Source organism: Triturus cristatus, chromosome 3_1, assembly GCF_964204655.1.
Source record: "Triturus cristatus chromosome 3_1, aTriCri1.1, whole genome shotgun sequence".
NCBI lineage: Eukaryota > Metazoa > Chordata > Amphibia > Caudata > Salamandridae > Triturus > Triturus cristatus.
The window spans coordinates 760,191,643-760,210,885 of record NC_140583.1 but is presented as its reverse complement, the minus strand read 5'-3'; the positions used below and the strand labels follow the sequence as shown (position 1 = coordinate 760,210,885).

The 19,243-nt window shown below is 47.0% G+C and overlaps 1 protein-coding gene across 1 annotated transcript in view; it reads left to right on the top strand.

Moving 5' to 3' along the window:
- The first annotated feature begins 11,465 nt into the window (after nucleotides 1-11,465).
- The window catches only part of LOC146860951 (cytosolic 5'-nucleotidase 1A-like), a 149,928-nt gene continuing 142,150 nt past the window's right edge, over nucleotides 11,466-19,243 (top strand). Inside the window, exon 1 of the mRNA XM_085644926.1 lies at nucleotides 11,466-11,633. The gene's annotated coding sequence lies outside the window, so the exon portion shown is untranslated. The remainder of the gene's footprint in view (nucleotides 11,634-19,243) is intronic.

Sequence of the window (19,243 nt, the reverse complement as noted above, 5' to 3'; positions counted from 1 at the left end):
ACAGATGGTGTGGCAATACCCCTGAGGAGGAGGTGGTCGTGGACAGCCAAGGTAGTCACGAAGGCAATTGTGAAGGATGCTACCAGTTGTCTGCTGGTTGTGGCCCTGCACTCCAAAAAGGCCAAACACAGCAGGAGATTTCTCGACTTGCCCTTGTGCTTCCGAAAAGAAGTGTGACAACTGCTTTGAAGTCCCCTGCTGCACGTGGATCAGAGATTGGCTACGGGATCTGACTTAGTGAATACAGGCAGAAATAGATATGCTTGCTAAACCAACATTCGTGATACGCATTCTGGGGTGGCTGTTTAAAAGCTCTTGAAGCAAAATCCGACGAAAGACTACCGTGAAGACAGTTAATACAGACCTAATCAACAGATATTTACACTTTTAGCACAATAATCTCTTACAAGAAATTATATATACATAATTGCATTGAAGATCATTCTCCGACAAGTCACAATTCATAAATATAACTTGTTGCTGATCACCTGTGAAAATTACAAACCAACATACTTTATTCGGTTTGAAGTAGCAAACAATAAGAGACAATTTCACTTGGGATTCAAACAATACACAGATAAAACATTGCAAAACAAGGCATCGAGATTCATCACTAATAAGGTTCCTTTGTCTGACAGCACAATTTCAAAAAATAAGCATCAGAACAACGCATAAAAGGATCGCTTATTAGCTGTAAAAACTGAAAAACTGGCCTAGCCTTGGTAACATTTGATTGATTGATTGATGAGAAACTTATATAGCGCAGCTTTCGCCCTGCGGGCATCCTGGCGCTCAGACTGATTAACCAATATCAGGAGTGACAGAGGAAGGATGGAGAGCCAACCTCAAGTTATACTTTGGGGTATAACCAGGTTTTGAGACCCTTACGGAATTCTAGTAAGGAGTTGCACTGTCTTAAGTTCAGTGGGAGCTTGTTCCACATACTGGCCGCAGCTATGCTGAAGGCCCTACCACCTACCCTAGAGCGCTTAAATCTCGGGACTACTAATAAGCCGGCTGCGGAGGATCGAAGTTGCCTAGTTGGAAGGTGACGAACAAACCTGTCCTGTAGGGGGACTGGTCCAGATCCGTGCACAGCTCTGAAAGTCAGACATAAAGACTTAAAGGAGACCCTCTCCTTAACTGGGAGCCAGTGTAGGTCCCTCAGTGCTCTGGTACTGGAAGAGCTACGACATCTGTTGAGCACTAGTTTGGCTGCTGCTGACTGGATCCTTTGCAGTCCCTGGAAGATGTACTGTGGGGCCCCCAGGTACTAAAGTAGCTTTGAAAAACGAGATCTGAAATACTTGTAAATTGGACAAGTTAAAGTGCATAGTGTCTTGAGTGAAAGTAGAGTCACAAATGCACTGTGGGCGATCCGCATCCTGTGACCATCCCTTGGGCTACTCAGCAAAGGATGCATCATGTTTAATCTAACACATGTTAATAATAACGATGAGAGTTGGACATATGATATACAAGGTATGGTTCTGCATGCAGGGTAGTCTGCACAACTGCATATGACCTGACTGAGACCTTTGGTAGGCAAAGGATTCTCTCTCTTCACGTATTGGCCGACAAAGGTGTCTTTTACCCGAATGAGATCAGCTTTCGTGATACACTCAGGTTGCAAAAAAGAGACAGTCGCCCTAGATTAAATAAACATTTCTTGATGTAAAAATCCATGGTATGCGAGAAACATGTCCTGACAATCCTGAAAAAATATCCTATTGAGTTCCAGCTGTGGCTTGAACTAGATGGACAACCATAAGGTCTCAGAGTTAATGTAATCAATTTAATCGGCGCCAGGGTGCCTAGATAACTTCTATGTTAGTTAATATGACTAGGAAGTGATTTTATTGTAGTTCTGCTGCTTCCTTCTGTCCCCCACCCTCATCATTGCATGTTGCCCTTGTCACCTCAAGCTAACATCAAAGTGTATTTGCTGTACTTTCCCGGCACAAGATATGATGATTTACAGCTATGTTTATAAGTTCGAAATGTTACAATAATTGTTTCTGGTTGCAATTGACTTGTAAGGTGGCATGACCTTCATATGTACGAAAAGGGGGTTCCGTGATTTTGGCATGTACTATAGGCACATGTGTGCCCTTTGTATGTCACTCCCATTATTTGTACCATTGTTGAAATATGTATATGTACATATGATGAACAGAAAAATCAATAAAGAAATAAGTGTAAAAAAATATAATTCATATACACCTTCTAGGGTACTCCTGTAGCGTACACTATTATAGACACAATTTTTTTAAAGGGTATCTTTAGATATTGTAGGACCACTAATATCATCCACTAAAGGGTACAAGTATCTATTGGTCATGGTGAATTAGACAACTCGCTAACTAGAATCTGTACCTTTTTGCGAAATAAAAAGAAAAACAATAGCCCCAGCGGTCACTGACATTTTTTCACAGATGATTTTCCTAAGGAGATTTTTTCGAAGTTGATGAAACGTGTTTGTGAGCATCTGGGCATAAAGCAATAGCGTACATCAGCCTACCATGGGTTGGAAGAACATTATGATGGCACCGTTAAGCTCACATTATGGAAAATAATGATTTATTAAGGAAAGGAACAGGGTGAGTTGTTACTGCCAACTTTTGTTTTAATACGAAACCAGAACCGAGCCAGCTAGGGTGCTCCTATTCAAACTATTGTTTGGACACAAGCCTCATACTTTACTGGAAATTACCCTTGAAAATTGAGAAGAAACTCTCAGGGAAGACAAAACCTTTCAGAATATGTTGCTCATCTAAGACCTCACCTATGAAAGTTATGGGGGATTGCTGAGCTAAGTCTAGAGACAGCCCAAGAACAACAACAAGTGTACTATAATAAGAAGGCACAGTGGAGGGAGTTACCTCTAGGCGACTGCCTCTTAAACATGGCAGGTTGGGGTACAGAGCAATGGGGGAGCAAATGACAGAGTCATCAACAATGGAACTGTTAGAAACCTTACACTCGTTCAAAGAGACTTTTTACAAAAACACCAGGGAAAACGTGTTTGATTTCTCACCAAATTAAAAAAAAGAACTAGGAAGGGTGATAAAAACAAGTGCCTTATAGGATCCCAGAAGAAAGGCTGTACAACAAGAAGTGACCAAAATGATGGAGTTAGGGGTGCCAGATCCTCCCTGAATGGTGATCCCCAATCATATTAATACCTAAACCATATGGATCTATAGAGTTTTCCATTGATTTTAGAGCAATCAATCGAATTTCTAAATTTGAGTTATCCTTTGCCACGTATTGATTGCACAGTTAGGGGAATCCAAGTATATAGCCACTATTGATTTAACTAAAGGATAGTAGGAGATCCCATTGAGACAGGAAGACAAATAAAACTGCCTTTGCCACTCCCCAGAGTTACTTTATTGCCCTTTTTTTGCATGGAGTTTCTCCTACCCTTTAGTGCTTAATAATTCCCCACAGGCTGGTTAGCGCCATCCCTGGGCATCCTATAGAGAACACTACTTGACCTGAGGAAGACGATGAAGTACCATACCTGCTGTCATTGCCCTGTGGAAAGACCTAAAATACTGTACAGGAAACCACCCAGAACTGAGGTTCTGCGTATATTATAGGGGCAATAATTCAGTCACCAAGACTGAGCTTATTGAACGGTTAGGGGTTGCCACATTTTTCAGCCCTCGAAGCCCAAGTCTAGCATGGTGGTAGACTTTGGCTATCTTTAAAATGCCCAAAGTGGATAGAGTTGGGCTGGGGAACATTTGCCCCATTAGTTAGGAAATCTCCAGGGATCATTCCCACCCACTTGCTCGTGCCAGACAGAAATGTGGAACCTCCAAGCACCCACTTCAGAACACTTCTGGACCTGTGGAATATTAGAAGAGGACCTGACCTGCTGTCTGACATCTGAGAAGAGGCTAGAAAACTGGGCCTGCTCTCCCTCTTGTACCCATTACAAGAAGCCACAAGCAGCTTTTTCCTGCAATAACCCAGCTGACCCGTGGCAATTGGAGCAAGATTGGACCCCCCTTTTTGTCAGGATTCATACCCGTTAGCACCTTCCTGATTATTCCCCCCCCTGCCACCGTTGGACTACCTCTGCAATAATACGGTGCGAGGAAGAGGTGGAGCAATGACATAAATTATCTGGCTGCACGCCGGCCAGCATGCGTAATTCTTTCGTATCCTGGGACTCGTCTCGGCTTAGCCAATCTATTTCCCTTGAAAGCCCTTGTGAGGGTGGGGTATGGCCCCGTGAGTAGAATAATGAGAGACGCTAGTCCGTATGGAGGTTTGTGGGTTCTTTAATGTTCAAGCCCAATACACTTTATAGGTGGAACTAGGTCTTGTTCTCCTCGTCTGCTGATACAGAAGTCGTCTGTCCCTCCTTCCCTGGGGTTCTGGGTCTGACGGTGTTGCTCCGACGGGCATAAAAGGAAGAGAGACCAAATTTTAGTCTTTCTGTTCTCGGGGTCTGATAGGGATTGGGGGGGGTAAAGGGAGTGAGGAGTCACCGGGGTCCGTCACCAACAAACTACTGCTGAGAAACAGGGAGGCTCTGAGTGTGCAGATCACCCCAATCAGCCCAAAGAACAACCCCGTGAACTCCCCGATACAAAAGAAAACCACTAGCTCCCTCCCCGTGTTGTAAGTAAACCCAGGATCCGGCCCCGTACCTTTCCCAGCCACGCTCCTCCGGGCGTGTGGCGGGGCGAGACACCGTGTAGTTGGCCTCCTGGCACTCCTGCTCCCTTGTTGCTGAGACTTCCTTCTCCTCCGCTTCCGATCTCCATGACAGGTCCTTCGTCCGATATCTCGCTCTCCGTCTCCTTCCCTGCTCGCTCTCCGGCTCCTTCTCCTCCCTAGGCTTTCGCGCTGATCTCCTCCCCGGCTTCCTCCTTACGGGGACTCATCGTAGCGGATTGGTGTGTTGGGGATGACGTCAGAGGAGGCGTCCCCGCCTCCGAGGCGGGCAAGGCCGCATTAAAGGGGCCGCCTGCGTCCTGCAGATGGGGTGGAAAGGGATAGTCACCGAGGGTCCTTTCCAGTCCCTCCTCCTCTCCTGAGACTTTGTGACAGCCCTCAATGTGGATAGCGTTCGAAGGTTTACTGGATTATGTTGTAGTTTGGCAGCATTAGTTCTGCTGCGTCTGGTGGTGGAATCCTGAGCCATGATGGCGAGTCTCCTGCTGTGCGGGCGGCGAAACTTCTCTCCCCGGTCCAATTCAGTAGCAGTATCTTTGCCCGCATATTTTCTTTTGTTGTGCATCCCTTCATTAACAGCGGCAAGAAAGAATTACAGTTGGTGATACATTGTGGCTGGTGGGGAATTCTCGCTTCCAGATAGGAAGTCTGCTCTTTGACTTTACAGTGACAATTTGTGCATTTAAAAGGATTTTTCACCTCCAAGGATGGAATTGTGAGTTGAAGGGACATTTTGTGAAGGCCTTTTGTTTCCTCTCTGGTAAAACTGTTCAAATTACTTTCATATCTTCGCTTTTTTTGGAAAGAAGGTCTTGGTTCCTTCCTTCCTTCCTTGGTTACTCCAAACATTAAGTATGCTGTGCTTTTGAATTGTGAATTGGCACTTGCTGAACTCTTTTTTTTTCTTGACCTATATTTTTGGGACGTTCTCTCATTTTACTGCTTTTTGAAGCTAATTAATTTGCTATGTATCTATGTTGTATGATATATAAGGTTTTCCAGATTTGATTGAAAGCAGAGATCATGATTAATCATGTGTTTGTACTTATAGGAGTACTGACCAGGAGGAGTTGTAGCCCTCCATGTGAATGAAAGACCAGGTGTGATATACGTCTGCTTATGGAGGTATCACATTACCCTTAATGAGACCATATAAAAGTAACTATTGTTTATGTATTTCTTCATTGTATTATTCCTTGTTTTACAGGTATCCTAGTTCCCGCTGTTCCCTTCCTAATTCCCTTCCCTCGCTTGATCGCCCTAATCCTCTGTAAAATACTATCAGAGTTGGGGATGTCAAGAGGTGGACATCTTTATGCATCATCCGGATTCTGAGGAGTTTTCATCTCGTGGTTTATGAGAGCCTTACACTCTTGGCCTTTGTCTGCCACCCGCTGAATCTCTATGCTCCATCCCTCAGGTCCTTAGGGGCTTTAGAAGCGTGGGCCTGTGGTGGATTAGGACTTAGATGACAGAAGCCAGAAGGTAAAATATTGAATCAGGACAAATCTGGTTAGAGTAGTCGACCTGCTCTTCATCACAGTCAGATTCAATTTGGGTCTAGGTCTTGCTCTACTGCAAACATTGACTACTATTGGCACTTTGTTCTTCTTGACGCAGTTTTTACCTCAACTTTTAAAGATTCATATCTTTGGTTTCCCTTATTGGATTCTTGTCATTTTTTGTGTAATGTTGTTTATTAACTTTCACTCTATTTTTCTAATTCGTTTGAGATTGTTATTGTTTTGTATTTCAACTTAAATACTGTTTCAGTATCACATAAATACTTTACACATTGCCTATAAGTTAAGCTTTCTGCTCTGTTCTATAGCTACCAGGGGGTTGCCCTCTCGTATATTTAGTGGCTCACCCCAACAAGGATTGTGATTATTGCTGGAGTTGGGTTCTCACCCATCTCAAATAATAACCCAATTTCTTACACTTGCTCTCTTGTCTTGCCACTTCATAAACACTACCTCTGTGAAACATCATTTGAAATATTTATATGGTAATGTTACAACGAACCATCCCTCTGTTGTTCTCTGTCTTCCTTGTCTATATAATTAGGTATATTCAACAGATATAGCGATTGCAATTAACACGATCTCAACTATCTCGACATCATTATGTATCAAACCATTGAGAGGACATCATCAGTGCTTTGGTTCTTTACTTTCCTCTGTTTATGATTTGGTTTTGTTTTTTGTTATTTGTCTTTGCAAAACTAAAAACAACAACGTCTTTAGAATTTAAGAAAGTAAACCTATACTTACCTATGTACTTTTGCCTTCATAATATTTTGTTGGTACTCAATATTCGGTCTACGACATTTCTGTAGCACAATACATTTTTGCTCTATAGTCTACAAGAGCACCAGTCATCTCAAGCATTGACTATGGAAGCAATTTTAACTGGTCTTTCACGCAACGACCTCTTTGATATGGAATACAAAAAGATCTAAACACTCACACCGATCTTTATATAGCTAAGCTGGCTTCCCATAGAATTCTGTCTGACAGATAACACTAAATGAATAAAATATAAAGAGATCCAGATGAACTCGTTGGAATGCAATTCTTAAAAACTTCAGATCTCGGGTGGAAAAAGTGCTCTAAGAAGCCAAGCTCAACCATAGCTGCGAGCATTCAGGTTTGTAAAAACCTGCACCCTTAAACGTTCTTTTTCTGGAAATGCAACTAGGATGTAGAATTTTCTTCTGACGTTTATCTGAATAGCAACTTTGTTTTTCACCTTCTAGAGAGAGCGGAAACTATATATTCTCAAAGACATCACATATATATTTCTTCACAATCTAAAAATTGCCTTTTTGTCAAGGGCAATTATTTTTTTCACTCATCAGAAATGTTTATGCTATCCCCCCTATAACAATGCAAATTTGGTATTCTGCTGAACTCTGTGATTATCATGGTGGAGTAATGAACACTGTCACCCTCTGCTGGGGACTTCACTGTGATATATCAAAAAATAACAATAAAGACAGGAGCTCTAAAAACATCTCCAGTTCTGTATCCTGGTAATACACACCTTCCTCACCCAAAGGGGGAGATTCACCGTTATCCCTTACATCCTTTCAAAAACAACAATTGATGGACAAATTGCAGAACAATGTCGTACATTCACCCCAGTACAGAGATCTGGGCCTAATCCATCGTTTTTTTGCTCACTATGCTATTCCAGTTTGGACCCAGCCATATGCAAATCAGTCTTGACCCTGCGCCCAATAGGAACAGTCCAGCCCGAACTGCCAGGGCAGGTCCTCCCTGGACTGGAAACAAGCATCCTAGGACCGGTTTCGGGCTTTCAGCCCTCATCAGCAACGATAGCTTGACTCCAGTGGCATGGAGAACACGGGACCCACGTCTGGGCATACCCGTCCGACTCGGGGTGACAAATGCAAAAACAACAATTGATGGACAGAATGCAGAACAATGTCGTACATTCACCCCAGTACAGAGATCCGGGCCTAAATCCATTGTTTTTGTGCTCACCATGCCATTCCAGTTTGGACCCAGCCATATGCAAATCAGTCTTGACCCTGCGCCCAATAGGAACAGTCCAGCCCAAACTGACAGGCCAGGTCCTCCCTGGACTGGAAACAAGCATCCTAGGAATGGTTTCGGGCTTTCAGCTCTCATCAGCCAGGATAGCTTGACTTCAGTGGCATGGAGAAACCCCGAAACCGGTCCTAGGATGCTTGTTTCCAGTCCAGGGAGGACCTGGCTTGGCAGTTCAGACTGGACTGTTCCCATGAGGCACAGGTTCAAGACTGATTTGCCTTTAGCTGGGTTCAAACTGTAATGGCATGGTGAGCAAAAAAACGATGGATTAAGGCCCAGATCTCTGTACTGGGGTGAATGTATGACATTGTTCTGCATTCTGTCCATCAATTGTTGTTTTTGCATTTGTCACCCTGAGTGGGACGGGTATGCCTAGACATGGGTGCCATGCCCTCCATGCCACTGGAATCAAGCTATCCTGGCTGAAGAGGGGTGAAACCCTGAAACCGGTCCTAGGATGCTTGTTTTCAGTCCAGAGAGGACCTGGCTTGGCAGTTCGGGCTGAACTGTTCCCACGAGGCACAGGGTCAAGACTGATTTGCATATGGCTGGGTTCAAACTGGAATGGCATGTTGAGCAAAAAAACAATGAATTTAGGCGCAGATCTCTGTACTGGGGTGAATGTATGACATTGTTCTGCATTCTGTCCATCAACTTTTGTTTTTGCATTTGTCACCCCGAGTGGGAAGGTGCTCTCCATGCCACTGGAATCAAGCTATCTTGGCTGAAGAGGGGTGAAACCCCGAAACCGGTCCTAGGATGCTTGTTTTCAGTCCAGGGAGGACCTGGCTTGGTAGTTCGGGCTGGACTTTTCCCATGAGGCACAGGGTCAAGACTGATTTGCATATGGCTGGGTCCAAACTGGAATGGCATGGTGAGCAGAAAAACGATGGATTTAGGCCCAGATCTCTGTACTGGGGTGAATGTATGACATTGTTCTGCATTCTGTCCATCAACTGTTGAGTTTGCATCCCTTAGATCCTGGCTGGTACTGAGCAGTGTGAAAGTTTCCTGTGGAGTCTTAACTCGTGATATTATGGAGTGCATGGAACATAGTGTACACTGTGCATGTTTCAGTTTACCAGCGTTTACTTCTTTTTGTTTTCATCGTTTACTCAACAAATGTACTGCTTTCTTGTTTTCCCCTCTCTTATCTGCATCTGTACCTCACATGTTGGGTGACAACATGCCTTTTTAGGTCTGGCTTCCGCTAAGACCTTTTGATTTTACTAACATTATGCGTATAATATTATAATATGTTGTGTGATTGCAGCCATTCTTCTTCAACCATTGTCACGTTTTTCCTCCACCCAATGCAGCACACAGCCTGGGGCACTGCAGCCGTTGGCTAGCTTCACTGTGCGTGACAGCATTCTGTCCTTTAACAAGGAGCACATCCAAAAATGACGTAATTCCCGTCAGTGCTCGGTTCTACTAGGGCAAAATTTGCTTTAGAGGCAATATTTTGCTTTTAAACATTATTTTTTTTTGTTTTGGATTGACGAACCTGTTTTCCCAACAATACAGTTGTGCAAAACCCGTCACAAAATAAAACAAGCTGTAACAAAGTCAAGGCTGGCAGCCAATGCTTGTTATGGGCTCCCTCCCAGTCAATCCACCCCATGACGGATTACTTCTACTTTCTTGCTCTTTAATTCGGTTTTTGCCAATGTGTTTTTCTCGTTTTGTCTCATGCAGTATGACGTCTGGCATTAGCTAAAATCTTTTAATTTTATTTAAATGATATGCATAATATACTAACTTGGATAGGCTTGCTGCCAGTCCTCTTTATCCATTGCTCTGTTACTGTGTTATTCACAATCTTCTTACGCCCACTACAATATTCATCATGGGCAGAGGTACTGGAATTATGCTATTGTGCGCCTGCTGCATTTTTTTCTTAATCAGAGATTTGCATAATCCACCATCTGCTGCATAATCTGCAGATTTTTTAAAAAAAACTTTTTGTTTCTTGCTCAAACGATTCAAAATATTACTAAAAATGCAGTGACACGTGTTGCTGCGTTGTGGAAAGCCCTTACCAAAGGTCGACTGGATCACCTCACTGTCGCTTATTGCTATGTCAATGTGTTAATGAGGTGCAACCAATGCCCAGTGTAAAAATGACAAAATAATGTAGTAATTCTAATGCAAAATGTTTCCATTATGTGGCATAATTTGCCTTTTCTTGACGCATAATTTACTCAACCCTGCCTCATGTTTTGGCGCTCCCTGCCGCATAATTCCAGGGACCAGCCCATTTCAGCCACTGGCGAGTTTCACTGTAATGGCATCCTACCCTCACAGGCAGCATATCCACACATAAAGTAATTCCTGTCGATGCCACAGACTGCTTGTCGGTTTTTGCCACTGTTCTTGTTCTGCTGCTTCCTTGACAACGTTTTGCAAACCCCACAACAAAACAAGCCTTTACAAAGCCAAACGGCTGGCAGCCAATTTCAGACCTATTTGCTTTGCCAATGCATGTTTTATTTCGTGGTAGCACGTCGGTCCTGCTGGGCCACCAGGTGACGACGGTGACAGACTTCGTGCCAGGCTGTGTGTTAGGGGGCAGCAACAGACTGGTGCACGCGCGAGACGTGCTAGAGAGGCAGCGGTCAGCTACCCTCCCATTTCCAGCCTAAGTTTAGCCCGTGTCGGCTGTGCCGCCCTATCATTATCTGCCTCTATGGGATGGCTGAAGACACGAGTATACCACAGGAGGGTCTCCAGACAGGGGCGTAACACATGCCCCTGGAGTGCAGAGGAGGGGGGGCGGAGGGTTACCTTCGCGGGTCACCATTCCCTAAACAGGCGGCGTAGGGTGCATCCTGGATAGTATAGATATATGTGTGAAAGTAAGCCAGATACTGAAGCCATGGTTTCATGCCACTGACTTAATTAACCCAGCCCTTCCGGGCTTTTAGAGACAACTTTGACATGCTACTGACTCCAAATGGAGTCCCACAGTACCGAACTCTGCGATTAGCCTGTGACAGGCAGCCGGACAGGCTGCTAATCCAGCCCGTGCCCTTTCAGAGGCTGTTCTTTCGCACGCCCTCGTGCTCCCTGCGGTTGGAGACGAGCCGAGCGGCTTCTCAGGTTTATCTCTGCTCCACCCTGCGTGCCGGGAGGGGGTGCGCCAGCCGCCAGTGATGAATGCGCATCCACCCTCCTTGGAGCCAAGACCACAATCCCCAGAGTGCCACGCGGGTCGGGCGTGTATTCTATACAACTACTTCTCTTCCTGCTGAAGTGCGGGCTGGCTGACAAGGAAGGTGCAGGGGAGTCGAGGGCGCCAAACCACCTATCACCGGCGAAGCGATTCATCTCTGTGCCGCACAGCATCCGCAAACACCGGTAAGACAGCAGGGACCGAGATCCGTCTGAAAAATGCATAAGAAAGAATGATTCTCATCCTGGTGAAATAGATGGGTGAATGTGCCCCAGGCAGATATTTGCTCGTAAGTTGCAGGGCACGAGTTAAAGTGCCTCAAAACCTGGTCATAAACAATGCGATCTGAAGTTCGTAGGGCCAAATTCTGCCCTGATATCCAAGTGGGTTAATGCGCTTACAAGTTTAGACCTGAAGGTAAATGTGGTAATCGCGGAAAGAGTGTTCATTGGGTCCATGCACCCACAGATGGTCCTGCACGGAGCCTGCCCGCAGCAAGCTTTAGTGCTGTCGCGTCGACTTTGGTTTGCAAGGTTGATATAGCGAAGATCGCCTTTTATGGGCAGAGGTTTTACAGATGTTGCACTTTGGTAGCTTCATTTACCCACTGAAGGAGGGCCCTTACTCTGCGCCATCCGGTGACGTCATGAGTATGCGCGCGGGGTGGCTACCAGCCTAAGGAAAGCGTGACTCCCCAACCCGCGCCCCTTTGAAGCACCAGTTACCTTGCCCCTGAAGTTCTAGGAGGGGCCAATGGCCCCTCCCCCTGGGCGGGAACCTCCATAGGATGATGCCCGCCCCCTCAGACCTTAAAATAGTTGCTCACCGGTCATGACCTTACCGCACGCCCCATTCCTAATAAATACGACGACCTATGGGAAAAAATTCTAAAGGACAACTACACTAACTAAATCATACATCATGTATAACACCGTAGAGCTACAAAGGGAAACAAGCATTTACAATGCAATGGTCTCGGCATTGTTAAAGTTAGAGCTATTGGCACTGCTCATGACATTATTTCTGTTTATGTTTTTGTTTTTAAAACATTTAAAGAAACGGCATTGTTATTTTCAATGTCAATAGCTTAATCGCTCTCAAATGCGAGACCTATTGCATTTGCACCCACACACAGAGCCACACACACAAAGCCACCCACACACACAGCCACCCACACAGAGCCACCTACACACACACACACAGAGTTACCCACCCACAGACAGAGCCACCCACGCATAGAGCCACCTACCAAAAAAGCCAACCACACAGAGGCGCACACACACACACACAGCCTACCACACACACACACACAGCCTAGCACACACACACACAGAGATCTTAGAGTGGCTATTGAGGAAATCATGGACTAAAGACGTGAAAGACTAAAGGCAAAAGCAGCACAGGTTGCGGTGACGCTCCTCCCAGACGGGAAACAACCTTTACAACGCAACTATTACATCGCACTACACTTACAAAGCAGGCATTACAACGGAACATCCTTTACAACGCATGGCACTACAACGCATACCATTACAACGCATACCATTACAACGCATGACACTACATCGCATGTCACTACAACGCATGTCACTACAACGCAGGCATTACAACGCATACCATTACAATGCATACCATTGGAGTTAGAATAGTAATTTTTAACCCCTACACTATCCAACACTTACCCTACTGAGGGACATCTGTGTCACTGCCCCATGGCAGCAGCTCTAAAAGAAAAGAGCGGAAGAGAAAGCACAGCGAGGCCAACAAAGGGAGGGGCAGGGTTGCCTAATGTATCGGGGAGGAGATGGGGGGCTATTCTTTCACTGAGCACAACTGTGCCTTGGCTGGGGTTTACGTCGAATGACACGGCTCGGGAGTAAAGACAAAAAAGACAACGGGAGGAGGAGGGAGTAAAGACAACACAGACCACCGGAGGGACAGGAGTAAAGACAACACGGAAAACACGAAGGGTAGGGGGGTACAGAGGTAAAGACAACACAAACAACGGGAGGGGGCAGGAAGAAATTGAACACAGACAATGGGAGGTGGGGGTCTGGAAAGGCAACACAAACTACCGCGGGGAGGGGGCCGGAGCAAAGTGAACACGGATAACGGGAGGGAGCAAAGTAAACGGACAGATTACGCAACAGGAAAGTTACAATGTAAGCTGAGGCATGATGCCATTTAGCTGTGACCCGGAAGCATGTTAAAGGGCCAGTTAGGTGGTGAAGTCAGCAATCCAGTGACATCTCGCAAACTATTTTCTCTTAAAGCTCAGTGCACCCCTCTGAAGCAAGGCGCCCTGGACCGGGGCCCAGCTTGCACATGGCCAGACACGGCTCTTTGGTCACACTTGGCATGGGAACATTGCCAGCTGTTGCAGGGTGCATTCCTGCTCAGGCCTGAACCCAAGTGATGCGGAGTGGGACAGAGCAGCACAGACAGGCTCTGAAGATGAAACCACGCCTCTGTCTCCGAGGGATATCTGTGTCACTGCCCCAGGGCAGCAGCTCTAAACGAAAAGAGCGGAAGTGAAAGCACAGCAAGGCCAACAAAGGGAGGGGCAGGGTTGCTTAATGGATCGGGGAGGAGATGGGGGGGGGGGGGGGGGTGGCTATTCTTTCACTGAGCACAACTGTGCCTTGGCTGGAGTTTACGTCGAATGACGCAGCTCGGGAGCAAACACAAACAATCCTCACAAAGGTACCTTTCTGTGCACTACCACCGCCATGTACATTTGTAGCCACATCCTTGACACCGCAACCAACTCTCGGTCTGGTCAGCAACAGGAAATGCATCAGAGAGCACGGAACGTTAAATAAAAAAAAATGCATACCACACGTTAATAAAATAATCGTAATCTCCCCCAAAAAACATTAAGTTAAAGACACTAGTACTAAATGCATTCCACGCGCAAGTGAAAGGCATGCAATAGTTAAAAAAAAAGTGTGAGGAAAAAAACTCAGCACAGTTTGGCTCCTGCAGCCTCAGTAATGGCGCTGCTATCATGTTACACAGAGTGGCCAATAACTTTTCGGTCCATTAAATAAAGATGTAACAAATGCGTTTGACTTGGTGAAATTTTTTTTTTTAAAGTGGCGGGCGGAAGCAGGGATGCCAGAAAGCAAACAGGGAAAGGCTATGTATATCAGCGCCGGGAGGATAACTGGGGCGAGTTGAGAAGAGAAGGGGACAGTTTTAAAGAACAGCAAAAACTAAGGGAAACAAGGCAGAGCAAAAGGCAAGCACACCAAAAGAGCGGAAGTGAAAGCACAGCGAGGCCAACAAAGGGAGGGTCAGGGTTGCTTAATGGATCGGGGAGGAGATGGGGGGGGGCTATTCTTTCACTGAGCACAACTGTGCCTTGGCTGGGGTTTACGTCGAATGACGCGGCTCGGGAGTAAAGACAAACCAGTAACAATCTCTAAACACACGTCCATATTTTCGCAATGCTGGCTGCAACACAAGGTCCATTTAGGTGGTATCATGTCCTGCATTGTCACCTAATGTTACTGGCTGCATTATATATTTTGATGTAATGACAGAAGTAAAATACCAGTAGCAGCACACTAAGCTAAGCATGGATTTTAAGTTTGCGTGTCACGCCCTTAATTAAATCGGTTACGCCCCTTTGAGAACCCCCTCCCCCTTCAGTTTTGAAGCCCTGGTGCTCTGGCATAAGCAGATGCTGCCGAGATCTATGTTATGTGTAACCTGCGGGTTGAATCTTTGTTCGATAGGGAATCGTTTCTTGGAGCTTTGAATACCTAATGGTGCTCAAATCCTTAGCACTTACTTTCGACTTCAGAAGCCTGAAAGGCTGAGACAACTTTTCAGGGAGAGCGACCTATCTGCTGGTAACAAATATAGCGCTTCATTGTGGTCACACAAAAGTACAGGACGGGAAACTGTGTCCATAATGACACAGGATGTGTTTCAGTCTCTCCAGTGCCAAGGGCGAGTGGAGACACATACTGTGGTGGTGGAGAAGTAGAAGAAGGACACGTGTCCGTAGACGAGAAGTAGAGGGAATGTAAAAGGAGCGAGTGAGGTACGGAGGAGAGCTGCCCCCCCTGCGATACAAGAAGAGGGGCATGTGTAGGTGAGCGAGGCGTTGGAAGCCAGAGGACATCGGCACTCGTAAAAGCAATACAGTGACGAAAAGACTGCATATGGAAGACACCGAGCGACTGAAGTAGTGAATGGCCATGTGGAGAGAAGCGGGGAGAAGGAAATGAACACGTGGGGCAGAAGCAGAGGTTAGAAAGGGAATCGAAGTGGAGCGGGGGAGGAATAGCTGTGCTTGTGGGAGAGATGTCGAGTTTAGAAGGTAATGTAGCTGGGGAGAGGACTGCGCGTGCAGGAAAGTATATGGGAGACAAGGGATGCGCACCTGGGAGAGTAGAAGAGCGAAGAGGAGGCATGTGCGGAGAGGAGAGCCCGTGAAAGTGCATGCGTGAGAGAAGACGTGTGGAGAGGAAGTGAATTAGAGAGGAAGGGGAAGAAATGCGACGAGAGGAAGGGAGTGCGCACCGAAGCGGAGAGCCCCGGAGAAGGGGCGAGGAGGGACAGGGAGATTGAGAGGGAGGGAGTTTTGCATTTACGGCTTACCTAAAAGGCCCAATTATTCGCCCATCTTTGCGAAACCGTCAACATAATTAATCTTCTGTTCACAGCTCCAGTAACAAGTCCTACACAAGGCGATCAGGTGAGGGAGCAACGCCGGGACACCACCGCCTTTCTCCGAGGCAGAGAAGATATGCCTCGGAGAAACGCAGCCTCGTTTTCGGATTGGGGGGCGTGTTTTGCTGTTGTCTCCTCCCTGAGACTTCTCGCAAAAAACACGCCCCCCGATCCGAAAAGGACGGGGCTACAACGGAGTGACTGGACCTCTTCTCCAGTGGCTGGCCTGCATTTAAGAGGCCAGCCAATGGAGAACAGGAGAGAAGAGGGGCGGGAGCAAGCCCCTCTTCTCAAAGTCACTCAAAGTCATTAAATCTCGCGAGCGAGACTGCGCAAGCGCAGCCTTCGCTAGCCGAGACCTAAAAAGGGCCTAAACACAATTGCAGCAGCAACACATAATACACTACCATTCACTACAATGGGAGAGAAAGGCCTACGAGAAAGCATAATCAGCAACATACATTCTAGCTACAGTATCGATCACTACAATGGGAGAGAAAGTCCTAAAAGAAAACCTCATCGGAAAATAAACATTTCAGAGACAGTTTACCGCACCTGGAAATTAAGCTAACAACATCCTAGCAATTTACACCCTAAATCGTACTAGTGACGCATCAACCGCGCACTCCAAGGGATGGTGGGTGGGAAAACAAGAAGCCCCGAGCGCAGGGCACGTCCGGTGTGGGGGAGCGACCAGGCAACAAAAGGGGTCACCATTCCTCAGCCGCCCGCCCCCCCCCCCCGCCGACCCGGATGTCGATTAACGTCATCCGGGTCAAGGGAGGGTGGCAACCAATCAGTGGCAGGGCGCGCCCCAGAGGACACGCCCCACCACCGAGAGGTCCGGAAGGTGAGGGGGGTCGCCGCACCGCCATGCGGGCGGGGGGGCCAAGAGCCCCCCCTTTTCACATGGTCAGTGACTGGCTACCGCCCCCTCCCTATGACCTCACCAACCCCCGGACACAGGAACATAAACATGGTATCTTTGGAAGGCGGGAGGTCGCAAGACCCCCCGGCCGTATTTATTAAGTTATAAAACAATAAAATTCATAATTGCATGAGAAACAGTTATACAAAAATCAGCAGGACATTAGATACATTATTGTCAACAGGTGTGAGTGACTATCCTTAACAAAACTCTAATACAGATTGTTTCCTAACCAAGTCTAACATCCTCCTCTGCATTTTTGTATACTAACATTTCTGGGCCATATGGCAAGGTCGCTAACCGGTGTCAGGTCCTACTAGCTGCGCCTCACCTAAAGATGTGCGCATGCGCAGCCGGGCCCGGTAATTAACCCGGTCCACGCCGTGAACTTCATTTACCCACTGAAGGAGGGCCCTTACTCTGCGCCATCCGGTGACGTCATGAGTATGCGCGCGCGGGGTGGCTACCAGCCTAAGGAAAGCGTGACTCCCCAACCCGCGCCCCTTTGAAGCACCAGTTACCTTGCCCCTGAAGTTCTAGGAGGGGCCAATGGCCCCTCCCCCTGGGCGGGAACCTCCATAGGATGATGCCCGCCCCCTCAGACCTTAAAATAGTTGCTCACCGGTCATGACCTTACCGCCACAGGCCAGCATTGTTAACCGACGATCTGGCCTCCCCCCTACCTAGACCTAAAGCAGGAGCGCGCTTACTTTGCAAATCCCTCCAACCAGGCCCAGACATTATTAGACCACAAGACGTTCGCTGCCTCAGTCAAGTGAACCCCGTCCCTCAGGTAGAACTGCTCGCCCCAGATACACCCATGTGGAATCGCCTGCAACCGGGGGGCTCGAAATAATTTGTCCAACTGTGTGTTGATCCTCCGTACCGAGTGATTCAACGCCCTGACCGAGTCCCCCCCCTCGCCACTGCCACCGAGGGATAAGTTGCGACCAAACTACCGTTGAACCCGGACAAGTTCTGGCCCCCCACCCCGCAGTGGAATTGATCTCCTCAATAAGCATGCACCTCCCCAATTTGGCCAAATCATTCTCCCCCAGGTGAAGTATCACCACTGACGGGGGGGTGGGCTGCTGAGCTAAGAGTCCCTTGAAAAAATTTCGAAACTGGCGGAGGCATAAACCCCCCCCCCTCCCGAAGAATGAGATATCAAACCCCTTCATCCTACGGTCTCCTGAAAGAAAAAACATGTTCCGCACGCCTAACATAAGAGCGGCCCACAATCCAAGTCACCAATTTCCTGTGTCCTCCTTGCTGTGCTGATGTCGGTCGTTGGCTCCCGGTGGCGAGTTCCTCCCCTGCGTGACAGGTTCGAGAAACTGCAAAAAAACAGAAACATAACAGGCGTGAGCACCGTCCTGTCACAACATGTCAATTCGTACATAACTCTTGTAACGTTCGTACGACCATCTCCCCAGTCTCTTCACATTCTCAACTGAGAGACCCCTCGCCACTGTCAGCAAAACTCTAGGTACTTTACGACATGTGTACCCGCACATACCGTTTGTAGCAATTGGAATTGGGTGATCATCTCCCAATTCTTCTAACACTGTTCACATGCAGACCCATTGTGATCGCCTCTGTGGCAGCGCCTACCTTAAAGGAGTGTGTGCCAAATTCCTTCGGGTCAAGGCCCCACCCTGGCAATAGTCAACTCCATGCCTCTTCTGAACTAGTATTTGGTTAAAGGGGGGCCGTCCGCCTGTAGTAGGAGCAACCCGCCCAACAGTCCACCTCGTTGCCTGATGAAAGCCTCTACATGGTGCACCGTGCAGCAAGGATTATCCCTCGCCCTGTGCAGTACCACAATCTCCCCCGTGACCCCTGATCAGTTTTTTGATCTCAAAATTGTCACCCACAATGTGTCTCCCTGTATTGTTGAGTTCAGGAATCGGACACCCCCCCTGCCTAGGAGAAATTTGACATAGTTTGACGAATCCTCACCAAAGTTTCAAAACTAGTTCAATACTCAATTCAGCTACTGTCGCAAATGTTTTGGGATGATCCATCAAGCAGGAGCAGAGAAGGGGGTGGGGGGGCGGGGGTGGATGGGTGCCAAAAACGCATTTTCCCCATGTTAATTTACATTGGAAGTGTAGACGTGGCTACAGCCTGAACTGCTGTACAGAGAGACCCCAAATTTTACAGGAAGGTAGATGTTGGTCC